At 40.8% G+C, this 13,692-nt stretch overlaps 1 non-coding gene across 1 annotated transcript; it reads right to left on the bottom strand.

Annotated features, from left to right (window-relative positions):
* Nucleotides 1-365: 365 nt before the first annotated feature.
* LOC115506609 lies at nucleotides 366-470 on the bottom strand. Its single transcript, XR_003966453.1, has one exon. It is a non-coding gene; the product is annotated as a U6 spliceosomal RNA (small nuclear RNA).
* Between the last annotated feature and the right edge of the window lie 13,222 nt (nucleotides 471-13,692).

The following is a 13,692-nucleotide window of genomic DNA, read 5'->3' as shown; positions in this document are numbered from 1 at the left end:
CAGCAGAGCTGGAAATTCAAAGACTCTTTATGTTTCTTCCTTTTTTAAGGATCAAACGATTTATGTTTTTAAAGATTATTTTAAAATATAAGGAGAAAAGGGGGACGGAAAGCTGTATGCATGCGAAATTATGAGATACCAGTTTTATAAACTCCTCCTCATCCTTCTGCAATTATGGTTTTGCCAACTACAGTAATATAGTCATAAACCAACACTGATCTTTTTAAAGACGTGAGGTTCTGTTTAGTATTCTTACGCCCCAGAGCCGCACAATTATGGCCCTTCCTTTCCACGCAATGAGAAAGAAGGGCTGTTTCCTTTTTAATTTACTTTTTATTATTTATTTATTTATTCATTTATGTATTTTAAATATGGAACACTTCACGAACTTGTGTGTCACCCTTGAGCCGCGGCCATGCTAATCTTCTCTGTATCCTTCCAGTTTTAGTGTATGTGCCGCTGAAGGGAGCCCAGGAAGAGCTGTTTTGTTTACACACTATTTCCGTAATGCATGGCCAGGGTTAAACCAGTTCCACAAAAATGTACTTTTCATCATGATAACTTGTGAATACGAAAAATTACTTGAAGGCATTTTTTTCCCCCCTTCTACCTTGGAAGAGCAAGTAAGGAAGAATGCAAGTATTAGTTGCCCCATTTTAATTCAGAAGCGTATTTAAGACGTGGGATCTGAGCGTCATGAAACTTGTAAATACTTGCCTCAGTAGACTGTGTTCCAACAGACAGTGCAAAATCATGCCTGTCTCTTCCTTGACTCAGAGGGTAGTTAATGTCCCGTAATAGTGACAAGGACAAAGGTTGCAGGGCATGGATAAAAGGAATTTTACTAATAGTTCAGTTTCTAGGGACCCCAGAGATATAGTCCAACTGTAATTTAGGAGGTCTAGCAACAGTAAATTATTTGTTCAAGGGCTCAAAGCTATTCAGTGAGTCAGGGCTTTGGCTGTGCTATGAGGCGTCCCATCTGCTGTGTCAGGTCACCTTGGTCCACATCCCTGGCCCTCGCTCTGCCCAGTACCCGTGGTCCCGGAAGGTTGGTTGCCTGAGACTGTGCCCTGGAATCTCTGGCTCCTCCCATCATTTCCATTTGTAAGTAACTTATGTCCCCACATCGTGATATCAAAATATTTTCTTGGAATATAAGGCTAATATGTGTAGACTAGTCACCCTATCTTTTGTGTCCTAATATGGTGGTTCTGAACGTTTAGCGTGCATCCCGGTCATCTTGAGGGCTTGGTGAAAGAGAGATGGCCAGGCCTCGCTGCCAGGCCTTCTGACTCAGTAGATGTAAGGAGGTGGGAGGGTGGTGGGGCTGAGAATTTGCATTTTTAACAAATTTTCACACAATGCTGATACTGCTGGTTAAGGGACTGTATCTTGAAAGCCAGGGCTCTTCTAAAACATTTTTTGTGTCATTGTGTTCATGGCAGATTTTGTGTTATCTATATACCATAGGAATTATGGGTGTTTCTTAATCCTTCCACACCCTTTTGCTGGATGCACACTGAACTTATGAGCCCAGTCATAAGAAGACTGGCCAACCTTCACCTGGTGGCATGTGTGGAGCTCCTGATGCTGAGATAAATCCTGCCTCTACCGTCCAGCACCTTTCATGTTTAGGCTAAAATTGCCCCTCCAGAGATTGCTTAGCCCAATAGATTAGAAAATCCTTGGCACGATGTCATGATCTAATGAGATTACTCTTTAACCTTCAATTTCCAGTAACATTCCAAATGCTAGGGAACTATTAAAGCCACAGTGTAATCATAAAATGTATACTAATGATCTCTCAGGGACAAATGTATTTGGAGTAGGAGCCATAGATAGAATAGAATTCTAGATACATTGTTTTGATTCATGCTAAGAATTTGTGGTTTATCCTTCACATGGGTTTCTACATTCCTTTCCCCATATATCATTTTTTTAAATGAAAAAATCAGTATCACAGTATTGGATTTTCCAAAGAGTTCACAATTACCACCAGTAGTTAGATAATAGTATTTTGGATGTTCGAGAATTACTAGTAGAGGTCAGCTGAAGGGAAAAGAGAATAACTGCAAAACTAGCCAAATAAGAGCCTCACCTGAAGTACCCGCATCATTTTTCTCTACTCTTGTCTCTGCTTTGGGATGAAGGTTGAGTTCCGGAAGAGGATTAAAATATCTTGTGGCTAGGGGTGCCTGGGTGGCTCAGTCAGTTAATCGGCCTTATCAGGTCATGATCTCACGTCTTGTAGATTCGAGCCCGGCATCGGGCTCTGTGATGACATCCCGGAGCCTGGAGCCTGGTTCAGATTCTGTCTCTGTCTTGTCTCTCTCTCTCAAAAAATAAATAAACATTAAAAAATTAAAAAAAATCTTGTGGCTTCATCGAGATGATGTAAATAAGGCACATCCTAGCACATATTAGAACTTCCATATCTGCCACACCACCCAACTCTACGATATTCTCCTTTGTGTGGATTAAAGGCACGTGGCTAAAAGAAAAGTTATTCATGCATTCTACTTAGGCACATAGTTCCCTGCTGCCTGGCTAGCCTAGAAAGGAGTCTAATTTGCTGATGATCACAATTAGGAGGGAATGATCCATTACATTACCTTTAATGAGCTGCAGAAGGTCACTTGGTTATGGATGGTCCCATGCAAAGGTTGTGGTTCAGGGTGATAGGAAATCCCTGACAGCGTCTTCCTGACATTTGTGCAGTGGCCATAACAAAGGAAGGATGGCTACTTTGTAGTCATTGGAATGCCTAAACTTCACTGCATCTTTCCATTTGGACAAGCTTTAGTGTTACTACCTCAAGTGCTTAATAATTTATATACAGAGCTTATGTAACTGGCAGTTATGATGCACAGCATTAACTTAGAAGTGGTCTCGTAGTTGAAGGGATGATAGAGTTTCCACATTTATTATATTTCCTCTCCCTTGATTTTAAGGGTACATTTAAACTTCTGCCAGTAAATTCAGGAGCTCTGAAAACCAATTAATGATTTAGTTAAAAAGTCTGCAGCAGAACGTATTAGACCGACTTGTCTCTGAGAGCGAGGAAGACATTTCTATGGGGAAATTTCCACTTTGAGACATATTAATATTTTTATTTGTATTAAATTTTTTTGATGTTTATTTATTTTGGAGGGAGAGAGAGAGCATGAGGGGGGAGGGGCAGAGAGAGGGAGACACAGAATCGGAAGCAGGCTCCAGGCTCTGAGCTGTCAGCACAGAGACTGATGCGGGGCTCGAACTCACGAACCGTGAGATCATGACCTGAGCAGAAGTCGGACACTCAACCGACTGAGCCACCCAGGTTCCTGTAGACACATGAATATTTTTAAACATCGATGAAATATAAGCCTTTCAAGAAGATGAAACAAGAGGAAGGCAAATGTAGAATATTTGCTTTATCATGCACTGAAGGGGTACTTATCTGATGATATGAACTTGGCTCTGTTGTATTATTCTAGTCGAGCAATAAATAGAACTTTAAGGTTTATACAGCATTCAGTAAACTGTAACAGAATGTGCTTGAAAGGCTTCTAATTTTTCAAAGACAAGTCATTTATTTTGTAAAAGCAAATAAAAATGAAACTAGAAAAACATGTCGTTTCTCAAACCGTACCTGTGGTGTAAGAAAGGTTATTGGATTAACTAAAGGCATTTTTGAACTCGTGACTGAAAACCCTAGCTTTCCTTATGCCCAAGTAGAAAATATCTGTATGTTTAAAACATGGATGGCTGGGGAATGTTCCAAGGGGAATGGTAGCAGGGGAAAAATAAGGTCCGAGTCTGGAAAGTGAGTCCATTTGGATGTCACTTCGATAAAGGCATAAATCCCTGAGAACCTCTCCATTTAAGAGGATAAACATATCACAGGTGAAGAACACTCACCTAATGATTTCAAGCTCACAGCAATCTTCTCTACACCATTATCATAAATTGCTGGCTTGGCAAGGGAGACATAACTAAGGAATTCATTGTTTGAAGCAACTCTTTTGACAGAGTTTCTTTCCCTGTTCGTATTTATATGTGTGTGGCTGCCCCTATTTGTATCTTTGACAACGCAGCTTCATTTTCATTCAGCGTGGTTTTTCTTATCATGGATATTTTACCATTGCACGTCCAGTTATTTTTCCTAAGTTCTGTCTACAAAGGGAAAACAGAATGTAGAGGTGCATGGTTAAAAAAAAAAGTTTGACTGGTTTGGGCACAGTCGCACGGTCTCCCTTCATGTGGGTACAAACACTTTAGCCAGGGCTAATTGTGGGCTAGTCACATCCTCAGAATTAAGTGTCTAATTGTTCCCACAATGGTCTTGGTCTTATTGTGGCTGCAATTAGCTACAGGTGCAATGTTTGCACCTGCAGCTAATAGAGGGCTTAAGCTACCCAAAACAAGTTGCCTGAGGAAAGTTAGGGCCCTTGCCTTCCAGGTCCCCAAACCCTTGAAGCAGCCTGTTTTTATCCCAAAGATACTGTTCCGCAAACATCCTTTATTGTGCTAGAACTTCCCTTGGTCTATCATCCTTTGCATTTTGTGTCACAGTGTATCATTTCTCCCCACGAGAACAGAGTAGATCTGGGCATTTATATATATATTTTTCACGGAAACAAAATCTTTGTTAAATAGTTCCTGAAAAGAACAGATGTTGCCCATTATCTGAGTGGAAAGCCTCGTTTCTGCAAAGAGAAGATCAAGGAGTAAAGAAAAGGGTTTTTTTTTTGATGGCAAAGAGCCACGACTGGGGCACCAGCCATCAAAGGCGCCCCTTCATTATCAATATAAATTTATATAAAATTTAGCAAGTGAAAACAAGACAGGGACTCGCATAAACATCTGGTTCACAACAGCAGTATTTTTGCCCATAGACTCATTTTTAATAGCCCAGGTGTATTTGCTAATTTACAGTTAGTACCCGAGGAACGTAGCACCTACTCGCCAGGCACATTTTTCTGAATGAAGCAGACGATATTGAAGCAGTGGCTCGTGGGTCATTTATACCGTTTTAGCCACGGAAATTTTACTTTGTTTTCTTTTTCATCTCTCCCCGTGCCGCCTTCCCCGTCCCATTTCCTCCACTTGGAAGAGGGCTAATACACCATTCTCATTGTTCTTCCTGGGAGTGCTGTACATCTGGGTCGGACTTCCTAATGAAATGGTGGCCTTTCTGATGAGTCCAGCTGGTCAGTGACATGGCGTGGCCCTGTTTTGAGATGAACGCAGCGTGGAGTCAAGGGAGAGAGACGGTCGGCGCTTCCTTGAAGGCTGGGCCGTGGGGAAGAAGGCCTCACAGAACAATTGGCCAAGGCGTGGCCCAATGATTAGCAGGTGCTGCCCTCTCTGCCCTTGGCTGTGTTTCCTGGCCAGCGAAGAAGCTTGTATCAACACGCTTGGAACGGATGAAGACATGGATGTTTCCCAATTGTTTGACTTCTAACCTTCCTGGGTGACCTGCATGTCACTAGCTGAGAGGCCACAGCAGAGCCCGGATGGGGCCTCCCGGCTTCTAGGGTGGATTGCCAACTAATGAATAAGGCCATTTGATGCCGGTCTCGAGGTTAGAAGTCAACAGTCAGGATTTTCACAACATCATCTCTTAAAGACGTTACTAAGTGGACACACATCATCCTTACAACTCCTGGAACTCAGAGAGGAAACCGTCTGACTTTGGAGCTGTTGCCAACGATGGCTTCAACGGGATTTTCATAATATTCGAGTAGAGTGACACCAGAAATTTTTACAGATCCTCAAAATCTTCGAAAAGCATTTAAGTAGTTGTGGCTACATTAAATCTTCTTGAAGAAGTAAATATCTTTTAAAGTATGACATTGAATTGGGATACGGGCACGGACACAGCTGATGCTATAAGTTTCTCTTCAGAAGTAAATTAGTGTCATTTCTTATGGTAAGTCTTGTATATCTCTGTGATGCACCGTATTACATATATAACATTAAACTTTATAACATAAATGGACACTTCCAAGGGATTCAGTGTGCTAGCAGTTTTAACATTATGTATTTCGTGTATTAATTTCAAAATCTGGCCAACTCAATCAAAAAATGCTAGCTAAGTGCCTTAATCCTGCAAACTTTGATGAGTCCTGGGTTTTAATTCTGGCTTCCTACGGTGAGACAAGTAATTCTGCCAGATACATTTTCCATCCCTATTGCTAAAAGCACCTCTAAGGGATTTTGCTTCTCTATGTATGAAATGTGAGTCCATGGGCTGATCTTCCTGAAGGAACACCAGGAGTTGGTGAAACCATTTATGTACCTTTGTGGTTCATTTATACACACTTTTCTCAGTTTGAAGAAATGTTGAAAAACTAGAGATGATCATTATTAGTATCTAAACAATGATTAAAAAAGCTTTCTTTCTCCAGTGATAGCTTGGTAGCTCATATCTGGAATTTGCTGCTTAGGCTAAGACTTTCTAAAAAGTTCAAATCAATAGCTGTGACATCTTCAAGGATGCCAGTTTTCTTCTGATAATGTTCTCCTCATGTCATATTTTGGAAGAATACCATTACGATATTTAAAAAGTGAAGGGTATACTTTTCAATTGGCTATTATGTTCCCGTATTTCTAACTGTAGATACAGCAGATGTAGCGGACCCTGTGGAGTGCTGCCCAGATTCTCCCTTCAGGAACAAGGCTCTCATCCCCTCAGCTGCCGGGAGTGTTGGCATAGCTCATATGCCAACATAGGAGATCAAGACGTGGCCTAATTAGCCTAGTTTACTCTTAGCTGAGTCACTTCCTAGCAATCGCCCTCTGCCAAAGATGACTGCCTCCCCTAACACTGTCGTCTCTCTCTAGGGGCAGCACACATTCAGTGAGGGGGTGATGCAAGGGTAAAATGGCCTTACCCTTTTGCCTCATTGGAGACAAATCTGAAGGCCTATCCAGCTGCAGAGTTCTTTGGGGGACTGGCTGAGATCTTGGTTCCAACGTTTTTTTTTTCTTTAACTTTTTTTGCTACCAAATCCTGCTTTCCTCATTCTTTTATCAGTTCTGAGAGTACTCCCGATAAAAATACTGGCCTCCAATTTTTAATTTGGAGGCTTGAGTTCTCAAGGAACTCAAAACAGCATAGGAACACAAAGTCCAAGAGAGTATACTATGCAGAAGACACTTCCTGAAACTTCCTTTCTCTTTTGCAAACACTGCTCTTTTACAGTGTGTGTGTGTGTGTGTGTGTGTGTGTGTGTGTGTGTGTTTTCCTTAAAGCCTGTATACTCAGGATCCACAGATGGGCCATTTTAGTAGAACTTCTGTTAATATATTTCTAAATCTTTTAGTGCTAAACCAAGCACCTAATACTAATTCTTTTAGGCTATTGCTAGGCCATGAGATTATCGCCCAGAACAGACTTGGAAACAGCATGCGTTGAGAGCTGAGGAGTTAATGGGGAAGACCATCTTAGTGAGCACACACTAAACCATCTGCAAAACTTCACATCTCAGAATGCAAGTGACCGGGTGACTGCACTTTCTAAACACAAAGGGAAATGTTTCAAAAGTCAGGCGCCAAGAATGATTTGTTTTGCACTTAGTAAATCCCTTACAAAGCAGTCAGATATATGGATTGATCTCCTGGAAGGTTTGCCCCTCTGTCATGAGTATGCGGATATATGGCCCTGGGGGATTCTTCCATTTCCTGGGAAGATAAATGGTAGATGGTATTACCAAAGCTTGGCATTTACAAGTTTTGGGGAGATAATTTGGGACTTTCTGAAGGCTAGTTTGGGGGATGTTATAAAGAGGTTACAAGGCAGAAATACGAAATAAAGATTGACAGAAGGCAGAGAGAAGAACAGGAAAGGATTTTTTTCCTAGTTTTTGGTCACACTGGCCCTCTCATTCTGTAATTCGTCACTTGTTCATTTATTCATTCATCCATTCATTTAATATATGCTAAGCTGGGCTAAAAATATTAGATGTTCAGACTGGCACTCTTTTATAGGAGCATGTGCTGACAGTGCCTAAGTTTCAGAATCTGACCAGCTTAACTTAACAAAACGCAGATGTCTAAGTGCCTCATTCCTCCAAATGTCTACCATGTCTCTACGAGTAAGACGTTGGAAAGGTACAAATTTTGTGAAAACTGGTGGTGCCCTGGCAAGCTTTCTTGCAGGGAACATTTGACTTACAGTGGGCACTCAGTCAAGCACTATGACACAGCAAGAGAGCTTCAGGAGAGTAGTTTGCTAGACCATTTCTGAGCAGTACGGGTGGTGGAGGGCAGCACAGGGTGGGAGACCTACAGATTCAGGTATTGTTTTGGCAACCTCTCACCTGTGAACAGCTACATCGGTGTGCAAAGAAAGCAAATGTTGCCTTCACCCACCGTCAGGAGACTTCTTGGATCCATTTCTGTTGCCCTTACTTGGACTTTGGTGACCTCAGCAACTTCACTGTCATCCTTCAAGGTTCATTGTCATGGAGGCAGCGGTGGCAGTAGAAGTTCTGGAAAGCCATCAAATTTACTCACTGATCGCATCCACAGGACCTGCACTTTGTTAAACAATGCGCATAGAATGATGAACAAGTCAGGTACGTTTCCTGCTCTCCAGTGGAGATGATATGTTACTGTTGAAGAGAATTAGGTGAAGCAAGAACACGGGCCAGTGCATGGCTGTATACACATTTGCTTGTAGAGCTCTTGTCAGATTTTGTATGGGCACATTTTTTGCTACTTAGGACAGGGTTTGATAATGTCAGGGGGATTGCAGTTTGGTCGGGGTGGGGGAGGGATTACATTTTCGAGACAATATAGTAGCTCTGTGATATGTGTGAGGTACATGGCTCATATTGATATTTTGTGTTCTAACTATAGAGAGAGGGATCTGTATGGACTTGTTGAAGTTTGAAGCTTAATATCAGACCAGAAAGTCGGAGGGCATGGCCCAATAAATTATCTTTTGTTACATAGCAGGTGTCTCAGCACTTTGTGTATTGCCAATCTTGGGTGAGAAGTCACTGAAGACTATAGGACCATGAAATAAAGGCCATGGCTACTCTTGGCAACAGGGACCTGGGAGTAGATTTGTTAGTGTATTCTGGGAGAAGATGCACCCCTGTTGGTGTCCCAGGAACTGCCAAGAAACCATGTTTCCACTGGTAGGCAAGTTCAAAGGGTTAACTTTAACTAGGGGAGTCGTCACCATCTGAGGCATTTTTCATCAAATCGACCTGGCTTCGTAGAATTCTGTGAACTCCTTAACAGGCAAGAATCCTTCCTAAGGCTCTTTGGGACATGGCCCTTGAGTTGAAGAGAAAAAGGTTATAAGTGCCTCTACCAATATTCCAAGACCAAGGTAGTATTGCTGATAGAACTATGGTCCTGTACAAAACTACATAAACATTATTGTGACGCTTTATGCACCATTTTTTTTAAAAAGGATATTTAAATTTGTTCTATTTATGAGTTAATGAATTTGTCCTATTCACTGTTAGCCTATTACTTATACCTACTCTTTAGGAGGCTTGTATAAAGATAGCTGATAGATTCATAAAGTTTTTAAAATACTGTGTATTATTGGTTGTTGAATATAATCTCCAGGGAACCTTGGTTTATAAGCTTATGAGTTACATGAGACAGCGCATGCTACTTAAGTAGTCAATTTGTATTCTTTGATGAGAATGATTTTTGACTTTGATGGCTTGACATATAAATAGGAGGAGGTATTATTATTAATCCTTTCCCCATAAGGATCCTTCTATCTGATTGCGTTCAATAATGTTCCATGAAATTAACTCATCTTAGAGCTATGGAGAGAGCAGAAAGAAGTAGAAAACTAGTGAGATCACAAGTATGCAGCTAATCACGAATCTTCTTTGGTAACCAGTTAGAACTCAAAAAGGATAGCATCATAAGAAACGAAAGAGCATCTGGTAACTGGAAATCTAATATTAGCCATTTCTCAGGAGAGTTGCTAAATTTAACTGGTGAGCTAAGGAGTGAATTTGAATATATGTATCTAGTATTTCTTGTGGTCAATAGTACTTTTAGGAAGCGAGTGACACCTATGATACTTAACAGTTATAAGAAAAACCAAATAAGCATCTTGAATAGAAGTGTAATATATTTACATTGAGATGTAGTTACTCAGATTTTAAATCTTCCTAGAAACCAATCAGAGAATGGTCAATTTAGGCATGCCTTGAAAGGAATATTAAATTGAATTGGGAACTTAGCATACCTTTTTTGAGAGACACTAACAGAAAATTCTCTGTTATTATTAGAAGTTGATTTCCCTTAAGGTAACCTCTCGAGTTTTTAATGTGTATGAGTATGATTTGCATCAATTTACTTTCATGAATCTGGATTTTCTGTCAAAGCAGCCATCAAAACAAAATGAATCATCTCTCTTATTTAGCCAGAAGGTAACTTTTGCCACTTATTTTTTTGGCTCATAACTCTGAGCCAGATAACATTGACCTTGACCACTATAAGTTCAATGACTATGGTCGGTGCATATAAGGCTTGCTTCACATAAATATTGATGCCATGTAGTAGAAAGTGCTTACCTGGTTTACCTAAATGTTTAATATAAATAGGGACCCATATGTCAGTTTTCGTAGAGATAGTATAATGCAGTGATTAAGAGCATGGGCTTTGGATCAGATCTATCTATCTATCTATCTATCTATTTTTACTTTGTGGAATTTATTTATTTTTTAAAATTCCAGTCCAATTAACACACAGTGTCATGTTAGTTTCAGATGTACAATATATACAATGGAATGTTACTCAGCCATAAAATAATAATGAAATCCGACCATTTGGATCACACACATTTAAACCTGGATCACATTTCTACCACTTACCAACTGAATGACTTAGGGGAAATTATTTAACTTCTAAGTCATAGTTAGACCCATATTACAGAGAGCTGTCAGTAGGATTGAGTGAAATGTCTACATAGAACTTGGCATAGAAACTGGCACACAAGAAAGTTATCATCTGCTGAATATACTTGGATTGGATCATTCTTATTAAAACTCTAATGTGGTCATATCCACATGGCATTTTATAGGGCTAACAAAGAAATTTTTGATAAGGGACTAAAATTATATATATATTATATGTATAATATATATTATATATATCAGCTAATCTCAGTTAATTTAGGAATAAATATATTTATACAAATGTATTTGGATGATATGTGTATTATTGCAAAATATTTATTATGGTGTATTGTCAGTAAAGCTCTTAAAAATGAGCCCAAAGTTATTTAGTTACTTATTTTTTATGTTAGTATGAATTCATCCTTTGTCCCTAAATCCAGTTCTGTTTTTCCAACTTGCATTTCCTAGTTAGGCTTCTCACTGTGATTTACTCCAGACTGATTGTTTCTGGTGTCAGTACTGATCCAACCACTGGGAGGTCTCAGCCTTATTGTTCTGAGTTTAGACTTCAAAAGATAGATAGATCTCTGCTCAGCCACATGGAGCTCAACTGACTTCTTTCCCTATTTGTTTTAGCAAAAGTCTTTGTTTGGAGCTGCCAGGGTGGCTCAGTTGGTTAAGTGTCTTACTCTTGATTTCGGCTCAGGTCATGATCTTACCGTTTGTGGGATCGAGCCCTGTGTCAGGCTGTGTGTGCTGACAGCATGGAGACTGCTTGGTGTTTTCTCTCTCCCTCTCTCTCTCTGCCCCTCCTCATTTCGTACTGCTCTCTCTGTTTCTCCCTCTCTCAAAATAAATAAATAAACTTAAAAAAAAGTCTTCGTGTCCCAAGCAAGAATGAGGCATGCTATGATCGGTTAAGTTTTCTTTCCTTTTATCCATTTATTTGTTGAATTATTACTGTGTGCTAGTTACTGTGTTAGGCTCTGGGAAGGTAATGGCAAATCTGACACGATCCCTCAATTAGAGCTCTCAGGTGGAAAGAGACAAGCGAACACACAATTAGAAGACACAGTGTAAATCATTTCCCTCCAGTCTTGGTGTAGGGTTAACATGGTCCTGAAAAGGCTTTCTGAAAGAAATGATCTCAAAGCCAAGACCTGTAGGATGAATTAGCCCGACTCAGAGTACAGTGAGGGGTGGAAAAGAACAGTCCATATACAGAAACTAGCACGTGCAAAGGTCAGGGAACAAAGGGAGCCTGGTTTGCTCTGGAATTACAAGTAGAAAAGGCTGGAGTGCAGGGTTCAAGGGTGGGAATGTAAGCAGGCGCCGTATGGTCATCCCCTATGCAACAACAACAACAACAACAACAACACAAAACCCCATCACAACAGGCACTTCACCAGTGATTTTAAAACAAGATCTGATTCTTTAGAAGTGAAATGTCTATCTCCTTGCTCTTTGATATCCTAGCCCAACAGCTTAGTTACATGGGTGCTCTCCTTAGAGTCCACGCACCCTCTTCTGTTAGACATTCAGTATCCATGAGACCAATTCCAGAAGCCTCACTATAGCCTAATTGGTAACCCTAGAGTTCAGGACCAGCTACACATTTTTGTGGCCGTCACAAGGATCTCTGCAGTGGGCTAGACCCTGTCTGCCCTAGAGCGACTGTCTTTCTGCCCAGACCATGGGAAATAGATACCAAAATCATTTGCTAAGCTAGTATCTGTTGATAATGACACAATTGCATTTCTGCACAGACACACACATGGGGAAGACAACCAAGCAGCGTGCTGGCTCAGTGCTCTGTGCTTCGGCGGGTGGGCTCCAACTGCCCAGCCAAGATGTTTAGCACATTTTGACCCCTCTTCCTAGTAGGGGAAGAATTATAATTATGGAAATAATGGGCATTTTTAAGACTTTTTCTAGCCTTGATTGAACTATACTTAGGGTAGCATGAACTTTTTCTGACGGTGCTTCTCCGAAAGGTGAATCTTAGGGTTGTGATTATAAGAATAAGCCCTGACCACCAATTTTAGCACCTGGTCCATGAAAAGTCAGGTACTTTTTATACCGAGAGTATTTCTAAAGCAAAACAGCAAGTATAAAGGCACTTTTGAAGAACACATCAGCAGTTGGTATAGCCTAGATTTAGCCTAGTATAATGTGATGCAGAGATACAGTGTATATATGGAAGTTTCCTAATTAAATTACACTTTATCTGGAACTCAGGAGGCAAATTGGCCAACTATGAACGCGAAGCGACTAGAAGGCAGAGGCCAAATAGGGATTGGAGAAGTTTTCCATTTGCTCCGCTATGATCTCCTACCTCTCTACCAGTTCGTACTGAAAGAGGAAAACAGTAATGGTTACCTCAGCTGCTTTTTCTGTTTGTTCTATGAAATGTGAAGTCTGGGGCTTCCTGCCTCGTTATTTTATATGTTTTTTCATCCCCGGCCCAACATAATGACTGTCGGAGAAGTTGTTCCAATGGAATGGGATAATGTGTGCACAAAAGGCTGACAGTGTTAAAATGTTATACGAGTACGTGTCGTATTCGTTTTGCTAGCTTCTGTGTGAGGGCACGTTAGGAAGCATTGTGGTGAAGTGATTAAGAGTGTGGGTCTGGGGTCTCAGCTCTCCCACCCTGCCACTGTGCTGTACTGGGCAAGTCATTTGCTTCGTGGGACTTGACTTCCCTCTGTAAAATGGAAAGAATAACAGACCTAGGCCCTGGAGGCTGTAAGTAATTTCGACCGAAGTTCAGCACGTGAGCGGAGGGGTGGTGAGAGACGAAGCACTCTTAACTCCCACGTCC

This window comes from Lynx canadensis, chromosome F2 (genome assembly GCF_007474595.2).
Source record: "Lynx canadensis isolate LIC74 chromosome F2, mLynCan4.pri.v2, whole genome shotgun sequence".
Classification (NCBI taxonomy): Eukaryota; Metazoa; Chordata; class Mammalia; order Carnivora; family Felidae; genus Lynx; species Lynx canadensis.
Note: the sequence above shows the minus strand (reverse complement) of the source record. Positions and strands in the feature narration are given on the sequence as shown.